The sequence below is a fragment of the Trichosurus vulpecula genome, chromosome 5 (assembly GCF_011100635.1).
Source record: "Trichosurus vulpecula isolate mTriVul1 chromosome 5, mTriVul1.pri, whole genome shotgun sequence".
Taxonomy (NCBI): domain Eukaryota; kingdom Metazoa; phylum Chordata; class Mammalia; order Diprotodontia; family Phalangeridae; genus Trichosurus; species Trichosurus vulpecula.
Window position 1 is genome coordinate 300,221,503 of NC_050577.1, and position 9,305 is coordinate 300,230,807.

Below are 9,305 nucleotides of genomic sequence, written 5' to 3' on the forward strand. Positions count from 1 at the left end.
ATAAATGGGAATTTGGGGGGAGTTTTGTGGAAGTCTCCGATAACACGTGAAGGCCAGCAGAAAACATGGAAAAAGTTTAAAAAGTCATAAATGCATAAAATACATGTACAATATTGTATCATATTTTATCTTTTAATCCCATAATAACTCAGACTTCTGTGGTATAAAGAGAAGGCAAAAACATTTTATGCAGATTTTCCAGATCTCTGCCCTCCTAACCCCTACCATGTGGAAGGGCTAACTGGAGTTCTTTGTTCTCACCTTCGGCCCTCATCCTGGGCCCCAAGCAAAGGTCCCAGACCACCTTTGCCCCTAGCGCAGCTTTTGAAAACCCCTTTGCGGTCATCTTGGCCATTTGGGGCTTTACCCCTCCTTCCCTTCATCTCTCAGGACCTTGATGCCCTCAGGCACCTGCCTTTGCTTGCATCTCCTGGAGGTAGCGGTGAGATAACCTGGGAAGAACACCAACCTGCTCCTAGGTTCAAATCCTCTCCCTGGCCTTTGTGACTTTGGGCAAGTCACTTAACCTGTAGGCCTTAGTTTCCTCCTAAGAGCTTTAGGCCTGAGGTTCCTTAATCATATCCATAGATCCATAATCATATCCAAATGCATGGTCTTACAAGATGGCAGCCCATCTTGGCCTCATCCAGTATAACTCATCTATGGGGTCTTGAGGAACATCCACAGACATTCTACCCAATGCCCTGGAAACCTGCCTCCAGATTAAAGAAAACCAAAGAAGGTATCCTTTTTATTTGAAAAATTTTAAATAAAATATTGGTTTTTACATCCCCTTCATTTCCAAATATGTCTCTTCCCCCCCCACCACCAACAAAGAATTTAAAAAGAGACAAAACAATCCATTCAGCACCCAGCTGAATCTGATCAACCAACTTCATCAGCTGGCTCTGATGGGCTATGGGATGTCCCACACCTGTAGTGCCTCACCTCAGCAAAGAACCCCTGCAGGGATTTTATTTTTAAGAATTTTGGCATATTGCTTTTTCCAATTAACAAGCTTTTATTTTCTCTCCCACCCCCTAGCCCAATTGAACAAAAAGAAAAACAGAAAAAGAAAGTCACCCCTGCTCTCCCAAAATGCATGGTCAAGGGAAGCACTGGCCATGTCCCACAATATAGGTCTCCTTCCGCATTTGGAATCTGCCTATTAGGAGGTAGGGAGCCTCCTTCATCATGGGGCCTCTGGAATCATACTTGACCCTTGCATTGGTCAGAGCTCTTAAGGTTTCCAGAGTCCTTAGTCTTTATTATATTGTTTTTTTTGTGTAAATCATTTTCCGGTTCTTCTCCCTTCCCTCTGCATCTGTTCATGCTAATCTTCTCAGTTTTCTCTGAAACTCTCCTCTTTCTTATTTTCTTACAGGACAATAGTCTTTGCCACATTCACATACCTTAACTTGTTCAGCCTTCCCCAATTGATGGGCACACCCTCGATTCCCTCTTTGCTACTGTGAAAAGAGCCGCTATCAGTAACTTTCTATACGTGAGGTCCTCCTCTTCTCCCTTTGATGTCTCTGGGGTATGGGCCCAGCAGGCATGTCTCTGGGTCAAAGGGAATGCACACGTTAGCGCTTGAGCTCAATGTGCCTGGTGAACCGTTGTCATCTCCTCTTTTATCATTGCACCTGTCTGATGTGTAGGGGGTGGGACCTGAAAATTGCATTAATTTTCATTTCTCTAACCATTATGACATTTTTTGTTATTTTCTCTTATATGGAACATTTTTTCGTGTGGTTATTGAGAACGGCCTCTTCATATCCTCTGACCATTTCTCTATCAGGGAATCCTCTCGGTCCCTTAACATTGTGGGAGCACCCATTCGGCCTTACCCTCCCTCTCACTACCCATTTCCCACCTTACTTTCAAATTACACATTTTTCTGGATGATCTTTGTGTTTGCCTTTTAAAAACCCGAGTGGGCCTGTGAGCTCCCTGTGCAGTCACATTGGTTTCTTTTTTGAATCCTTTACGTTTTTACCATTAAAATTTCCTGCTTGAGAGCCTTCTGTCCTCTTTGGGCTGACCTTTCCTATAGATTCGTAGCCCAGGGGATCCTACTTTTCCTTCCTAGGAAGGCTCTGGAATCTGATCTCCCAAGAACCTAGCTGTCCAAAAAGCCGATTTCCCTCCCCCCGCCTTTGTCTAGCTTCAAGACCAATTGACAAGACAATGTTTATTAAGTGACAAAATGGGGGAATAATAGCTTCTACCTCCCAAAGTTGTGAGGGTCAAATGAGAGAATGATGGTAACGGCTTCCCAGTGTACCTGGCACTTGCTACTACTCCTACCACTGTGCTCCCCGCACTGTATTAAGCCCCTGGGGATCCCAAGAAAGGCAAAAGGCAGTCCCTGGCCTCAAGGAGCTCACCATCTAACGGAGGAGACAAGAGATAGCAAACCAATAGATACAGACCAGCAATACTCAGCCTACATGGGAAACACTTGAGAGAGGGAAGGCCCTAGAACGAAGAGCCCTCTGGGGAGGCTTCCTGTAGGAGGTGGGATTTTAGTTGGGGCTTGAAGGAAGCTGGGGAGGTCAGGAGGAAGAGCTAGGGAGGGAGAAACCTTCCCGGCATGGAGGACAATCAGAGATGGAGGGTCTTGTTCGGGGAGGCCGGGTCGCTGTGTCAGGGGGTGTGCAGGCCAGAAGATGGGGAAGGGAGGAGGGGCCAGTTATGAAGGGCTTTGGACACCAAGCGGAGCATTTTGTGTTTGCTCCCGGAGGTGATGGGGAGCCGCTGGGGGTTACTGGGGGATGAGGGGAGATGGGTCACATGATCAGACCTGGGCTTTCGGAAAGTCACTTTGGTGGCTGGAGGATGGACTGGAGGGCAGAGAGCTTTGAGGCGGTCAGGCTGCCCAGTAGTTACTGAGGCAGTTCAGGCATGAGGTGGCTAGGGCCTGCTCCAGAGGAGGACCAATGTCAGAGGAGAGAAGGGACTGGATTCGAGAGAGGCTGCAGAGAGCTCAACAGGCCTTGACACCATATTGGGTCCGGGGGTGATAGAGTGGAGAGTCCTCAATAACTCGGAGGGTGGGAGCCTGAGGGACAAGAAGGAGGGTGTTGCCCTCTACAGTAGTAGGGAAGGTAGGAGGAGGCAGGGTGCTTCGGCCATGTTCAGTTGAAGATGTCTCCTGGGCATTGTTCCCCAAGTCCGAAAGGCAGCTAGAGGTGTGAGATTGAAGTCAGGAGAGAGAATGAGGCAAGAAAGGTGGGTTTGAGATCGTCCAATCCTCAGGAGCTGGTGAGATCTCCAGGTAGCTAGGGGCCCAGGCAGAGCCCGAGAGACACCTGTGCTTAAAGGAGGCAGGAGGAGTGGTTGGAGAGGGAGGAGGAGGCCAGGAGAGACCTAGAGAGAAGAGAACCAAGGCAGAGAGGGGGCTCCCCGGTGTGAGCGGCTGCAGAGAGCTCAGGGTGAGTGAGGGCTGAGGAAAGGCCTCTGGCCTCTGCCGTCAGGGCCGGGCTCCTGAACTCAAGGATGGCGTGGTCACTCCCGGCCCCGTCATTTCCAGCCTGGCAAACAGCTCCTCTGTTACACTCCCCAAGCAGGAACAGGCCAACATCTGCCAGGAATTGGAACGAATGGCAATAGTTCGCTTTTGATATAGAATTTTAAGGCTTGCGAAGCTCTTTCTAGACAGGCCCTCGTTTCCTCCTCTGAGGTCTGCACGCCAGGTATTTATCCCTACTGTACAGATGAGAAAACTGAGGCTGAGACAAACACACAATTCCCAACTCTCCGAGTCCCCGATGACAGCCCTCTGCCTGAGGGGACTGATTCGCCCTCAGAGCTCCAAATAACTCACCCCCTGGCCTTCATGAGGAGGTGCAGCCTCAGCTAAAGCCGTCCACGTCCACGTGAGCTGAGCTGACACCCCGGCCTCCCTCCCTCCCTCCGGCCAGCCTCACTGAGGCCTGCTGAGCCTGGGGGAGGGAAGCCTGAGCGCAGATGTCACCTCAGACAGGCGCTGGCCGTGAGACTTCATGGCTTCTGGGCTCAGTTTCCTCACCCGTTAGAGGAGGATGCTGGTGGGAGGGGGGCGTAGAGGACCGAACCATAACATTCAATGCTGATTTATGAGTAAATCAGAAACGATTCTATTCAGTGACAGTGCTTTGCAAACCCTATAGAAAAGCTGGCCCCTCCGCGGCCCCTCCCCCCCCCCCGCCCCCAGGCGGGCCAGCACTTGCCAATGAGAGCGGTGCCAGTAAGGCACTTATGTTCCCCAAAGAGCATTTTCAGGCTTGCAGAGCACTTTAGGGACAGGACCCCATCTGATCGTTCTGAATCTGCCTTCCCGAGTGAGCTGGGGGTGGGGGTGCAAGAGGGGTACACTACCCTGACTGCTGCCCATCTACCTTCTGCTTGAATCCTTTCAGTGACGGGCTGCTCACTCCCTGGCAGGGCAGCTCCGCTGTCTTTTCTTTGGTGGGTACTCTGGCCCACCTGAAGGCACGGGGTGGGGGTGGGGCATAAGTATAGACCTGTGGCTGTTAAGACAAACTCAATAGTTCCTTCTATCCCTGCTCATTCTAAAATCCCAGGATACTCTGGGGAGTGGGGAGGTGAGTAGGTGGGCCTGAGGGCGGAGGTCTGCAGTGATGAACAGTCAGGAGCAAGGTTGACTTTGGGCAAGTCATTTTTCCTGCTCTGTGCCTCAGTTTCCCTGTCTGTAAAATGAAGGGGTTGGGTTGGTGGCCTCTGAAGCCCCTTCTGGCTCTGGATCTGTGCTCCTATGATTCTATGACCCTAAGAAGGCATTTGTCTCCAGGAGTGCGTCTGGGATGGGTGTCAGAGGGAACAGAGCTGGAATGTCCACTCGGTCTGTACCCCTCAAGCTTGGCTTTCTCTGCAGAAGCCTCAGGCATGGCCCGGGAGGCAGGATGGGGGCCAGGGCTGGCCCGGCAGACTCCTCAGTCACAGCCATAACCCCTTTTCCCTCAGGGAGAAGCCCGAGGAGCCTGGATGGACCGAAACCAAACTCCTTCCCCTCCTGGGGACCAGCAGCCAGACGAGTCCTCTCCTCACCCCAGACGGCCTTCGGGGATCCCTGTGACCTCACCCCCTCTCAGCCCTGGGGCCAGGAAGACTTTGAGCCTTGGCTCCATCTCAAGTCATATCCCTCTCCCCCTGAGCCAGGCTGGGGCCAGAGTTAGGCCCTGGACCTCAACTCCCAGGGAGCCGGGCACTGCCAGGGGGGCCATCCTTCGCCCTACTAGCAGCCCTGTGCCCAGGAAGCTCAGCTCTCTCTCCTTCACCCTTCACCACCACAGCCACCGGGAAGCTGCCTCTCTGCCAGGATCTCCCCCTCAGCAGGAGGCAGCTGTTAGAGATAGGAAAGGGGGTGCCCAGGCGAAAGGGGAGTCTCTCATCCCGGGCCCACCCCTTGCGTCTCTGGTGCCCATCATCAGGGCACACTCTGCGAGTCCTGGAAATCCCAGTTCCATCGGGCCCACAGGGGCCCCCGTTTTGGAGAAGCCCCTGCTGACCTCACATCTAGCTGTTTCTTTCCAACCATGCTCAGTTCAGAGCCCAGCAAACCCCCCTTGCATAGGGCTCCCATCCCAATACACTTCCCGAACACCCAGCCCAGGCTCCCCAGGGAGGGTGGGGACCCGGCACCTGAGCATCCCCAGGCTCCGGCTGCCATCTGGAAGGGGCATCCCAGCCCCAGGGCTGTTCAAGTCAGGAAGGATCACATTGGCCAGGCCAGAGAGGGCTGACCGCCCAGTTGTCACCCCAGGCACAACCCCTAATCCAGCCTCAGCCGTGTTAGGTACCACCATGGATCCGGCCATGCCAGAGATAACTGCAGACTCAGCTGGGTCAGATGTAGGCCCAGGCCCAACAGAGACCGAAGCAGCCACTGCAAGTGTGGCCGCAGCTACAGGCCCAGCTCCTCCACCCACAGCCGGGGCTAAAGAGGACAGGGCCTTGTCCAGGAAGAGTGTCACATTCATCCAAGTCACTGACCTGAAGAAACAGAGCACAGCGGGGCGCCTACCCAGGCCAGTGCCGACCCCCAAACCAGCCACAGACCTCTCCCTGAACACCCCACATGCCCGTGCAGCCAGGGCTGTGGCTGCCTCGGGCCCAGGGAAAGGCTCACCAGCCTCAACCTTCACAGCCCTGGTCCTGCCTCTGTCCAGCAGTGCCACAGTACTAGCCACAGCAGAGCCAGGCAGAGTTCTGTCTATACCAGGGCCACTCCCAGGCCCGGGCCAAGCAGACCCAGCCAACGCCATTCTGATGCTAGACCAAAGCACTGGCACCCCGGCAGCCCCGGCAAACCAAGGGGCACCATGTACCGCCATGGTCTTGGCCACGTCCCACACAACCAGGAGCCTGGCCTCGAAAGATGCCAAGGTCGTCTTCACCGTGCCAGGCATAGACACATCCTCAGGCTTGCCAGGTGCAACCATGGGCCTGCCCATGCCCAGACGAGCCCAGCCATGCACGGCAATGGTCTTGGTCACCCCCCAGGAAGCCACAGCACACAGAACCACAGTCATCCGCCCAGCAGGTAGCGGCATGGCCCCAGCCACTCCAGGGGAAGCCTTTGAACCCCCCATGCCAGGTGTTGTCCCAATCGTGGCAAGTATAGGCTCCATCCTGGACCACACCTTGGAACCAGGCAGCCCAGAGGCAGAGAAGGAAGAAGCCCCGCAAGCTTCCGCTGCTGAAAGAGCCGCTGACCTGGCTACCCTGGAGCTGGCAGTGGCTCATGAAGGTAAATAAATGGGAATCTGGCACCTTGGGGATGGGCTGGCCGGGAATGTAAGTGTCCAAGGCTGGGGAGAATCCCAGAGCCTGGGAGGCCAGACCCAGGTGGGGGGCAGAGGAGCTTAACCCGGGGCTATGGATGTGAACGAGACAAGGGCAAGGCCATCTTCACGTCCACCTCCAACTGAGATGCAGCACTTCCTGGGAGGGCCTAAAAAGAGCTTCCCGAGTCCAGGATACACAAGGAGAAGACCCCCTGCTGTGGCAGCAGGGAGGGGCACAGCGAGCGATTTCACCCTCCCACCCCAGCCAGGCCAGTTACTGAGCGCCTACTGTGTGCTGGGCGCTCTGCCAAGCACTGAGGGTACAAAGAGACAAAAGGCAGATCACACCCCCCAGGAGCTCCTAGGCAGTGGGGAGACAGCATGCAAACAACCGGGTACGAACAAGCTAGCTCTGGTAAATTGGGGGGCTACACAGAGGGAAGGTGCTAGAACCAGGGGATTCTGAAGAAGCTTCATGTGGAAGGTGAGATTGTAGATGGCATCTGAAAGAAGATTAGAGGGAAAGCCTTCCAGGCATGGAGGATGGCCAGTGCAAATGTCCAGAGGCTGGAGATGAAGGTCTTGGTTGAGGCACAGCCAGTAGGCCAGGGTCCCTGGAAGCGGGAGAGTATGAAACAGGTGCAAGAAGCCTGGCAAGGTGTGGGGGTGGGGGTTCTACAGCCTGGCGGGCAGGGCTTGTGCTGGATTGAGGTGGGCCCTGCTTTACACAAACCCAGGAGGTAACCATCTGGCTTCACAACCATAGCTGTTTCAGGAAAGGATTCACTTGGTAAAAGGCATAGCAGGGTCCAGCTTCCATTGATCCTTTTTCCGATTTGACTTTTCAGGGTTCGGACCATTGAGACCTAACTGGCCTGTGGAGATGGAAGGAGTCTCTTGGGAGTTTGGACAAAGTAAGTTTAGGACCAACCTTGGGGGTCCTAGTTGGAATGCTTTGTGAGGGAGTAAGCTCCCTGTCTTTGGAGTTATTCGAGCCAGGGCTGTGTGGAGTCCTGCCTCGGAGGCTGCAGAGTGCAGCCCTGTCCTCGGGAGATGCCATGGTCCCCGGGACTGTGGAGGTCACTCAGGTCGAGCTGGGCCCTGTACCCCAGTCGTCCCTAAGGGCCTTCTCCCATGACTTCTGAGCTTTGGAGGCAGTATTCCAGGACAAAGGTGAGTCAGGGAGGCCTTGGAGCCAGCCTCTGACCTTTAAGGTCCTGCCCAGGCCCTCAGAGGCGCTGCTTGGCCCCGGGAGGGCCAGGCAGGCCTCACTAAGCATCCCTCCTCTCCAGTCATCCTGCCACGAGCCAGATGTCAGGGGCTGATGGACCTTGGGCTCTTAGAGATAGTAGGAGGGGGTTTGGAACCAGCTGCCTAAGGCCACACAACAAGTTCATCCTGGAGTCTCCCCCAGAGCCCTGGGCTCTTGTCAGGGCAGGGCCAGAAGGGATTTTGGGCCCCTCATTCTGCAGATTAAGAATCCTCCTGCCAAGCCCAGGTGTGGCCATCCAAGCCTCACAAGAGAGTTTGGAGGGAGGCGGTGCAGGGACCCTTGGCCCTATCTGACAGATGAACAGACCCAGGCTGGCCAGGGGAGGGACTGACCTCCTGCCTCTGGTATGGATTATTCTGTGACCTGAGGGCAAGGCCCCTCCCCTCGCTGGGCCTCAGTTTCTCTGGCTGTAAGATGAGATGATTTCTGAGTTCTCTTTCAGCTCTGACATTCGATGACTCGGCCAAAGCCAAGTGGGTTGATGGTGGAATGTGGCCACTTAATTTCTCTTTGTTCCCTCTGCCCCTTTCCTCCAGTCCAGGCTGGCTCCTAAGGAGGGCAGGGGGCTCACCATGAACATGCACGACCCTCCCCACCAGGTGCTGATTCCCCTCCTGGGGGCAGAAGAGGGGAGCCTGGGAGATCTCCCGATTTAAAATGACAGGCCCTCCTTTCAAGTCCCTGCCTTGCCACTGGCCACCAGCTTGATCCTGGACCAGTCCCTTCCTTAGTCTCTTATGAATGAGGAAGCTGGCCTTCTCAAGGTAGAGCTGGCAAGCGGCCAGACCCCGAGGGGTGAGAGAGACATCATCTGGTGTCCCCCCCTTTTGAGGCTGAAATGTAATAGCAGCGTCCCCTTCGTATGCAGCTTTGCGAGGTAGCTAGGGAGCAGATTCCTGGTCCCATTTTACAGATGTGGAAGGTGAGGCTCGGCCAGGTCAGTTGGCTTGGATCTCATCAGCAAGTAACAGTAACAACAAGTAACAGATAGTAACAGTAGCGGTTTCTATTGTTCTCTGTTCTATTGTAACTGGCTCCTTGCCGGGGGTCTCCCAGCTGCTGTCAGAGGGGCACTGGGGCCCCAGGACTCAGATGCCCCCCACCCCAGCCTCTGGCCAGCTCCTGCTTCCCCGAGGTGCTGGGTGAGGTGGGGGCAGAGGGGGAAGGGGGCGGGGTCCACCGAGGGGGAATGGGCACGGGCATGGGGATGAGGGGGGAGGATCTGCGGGGATGGTTAACAT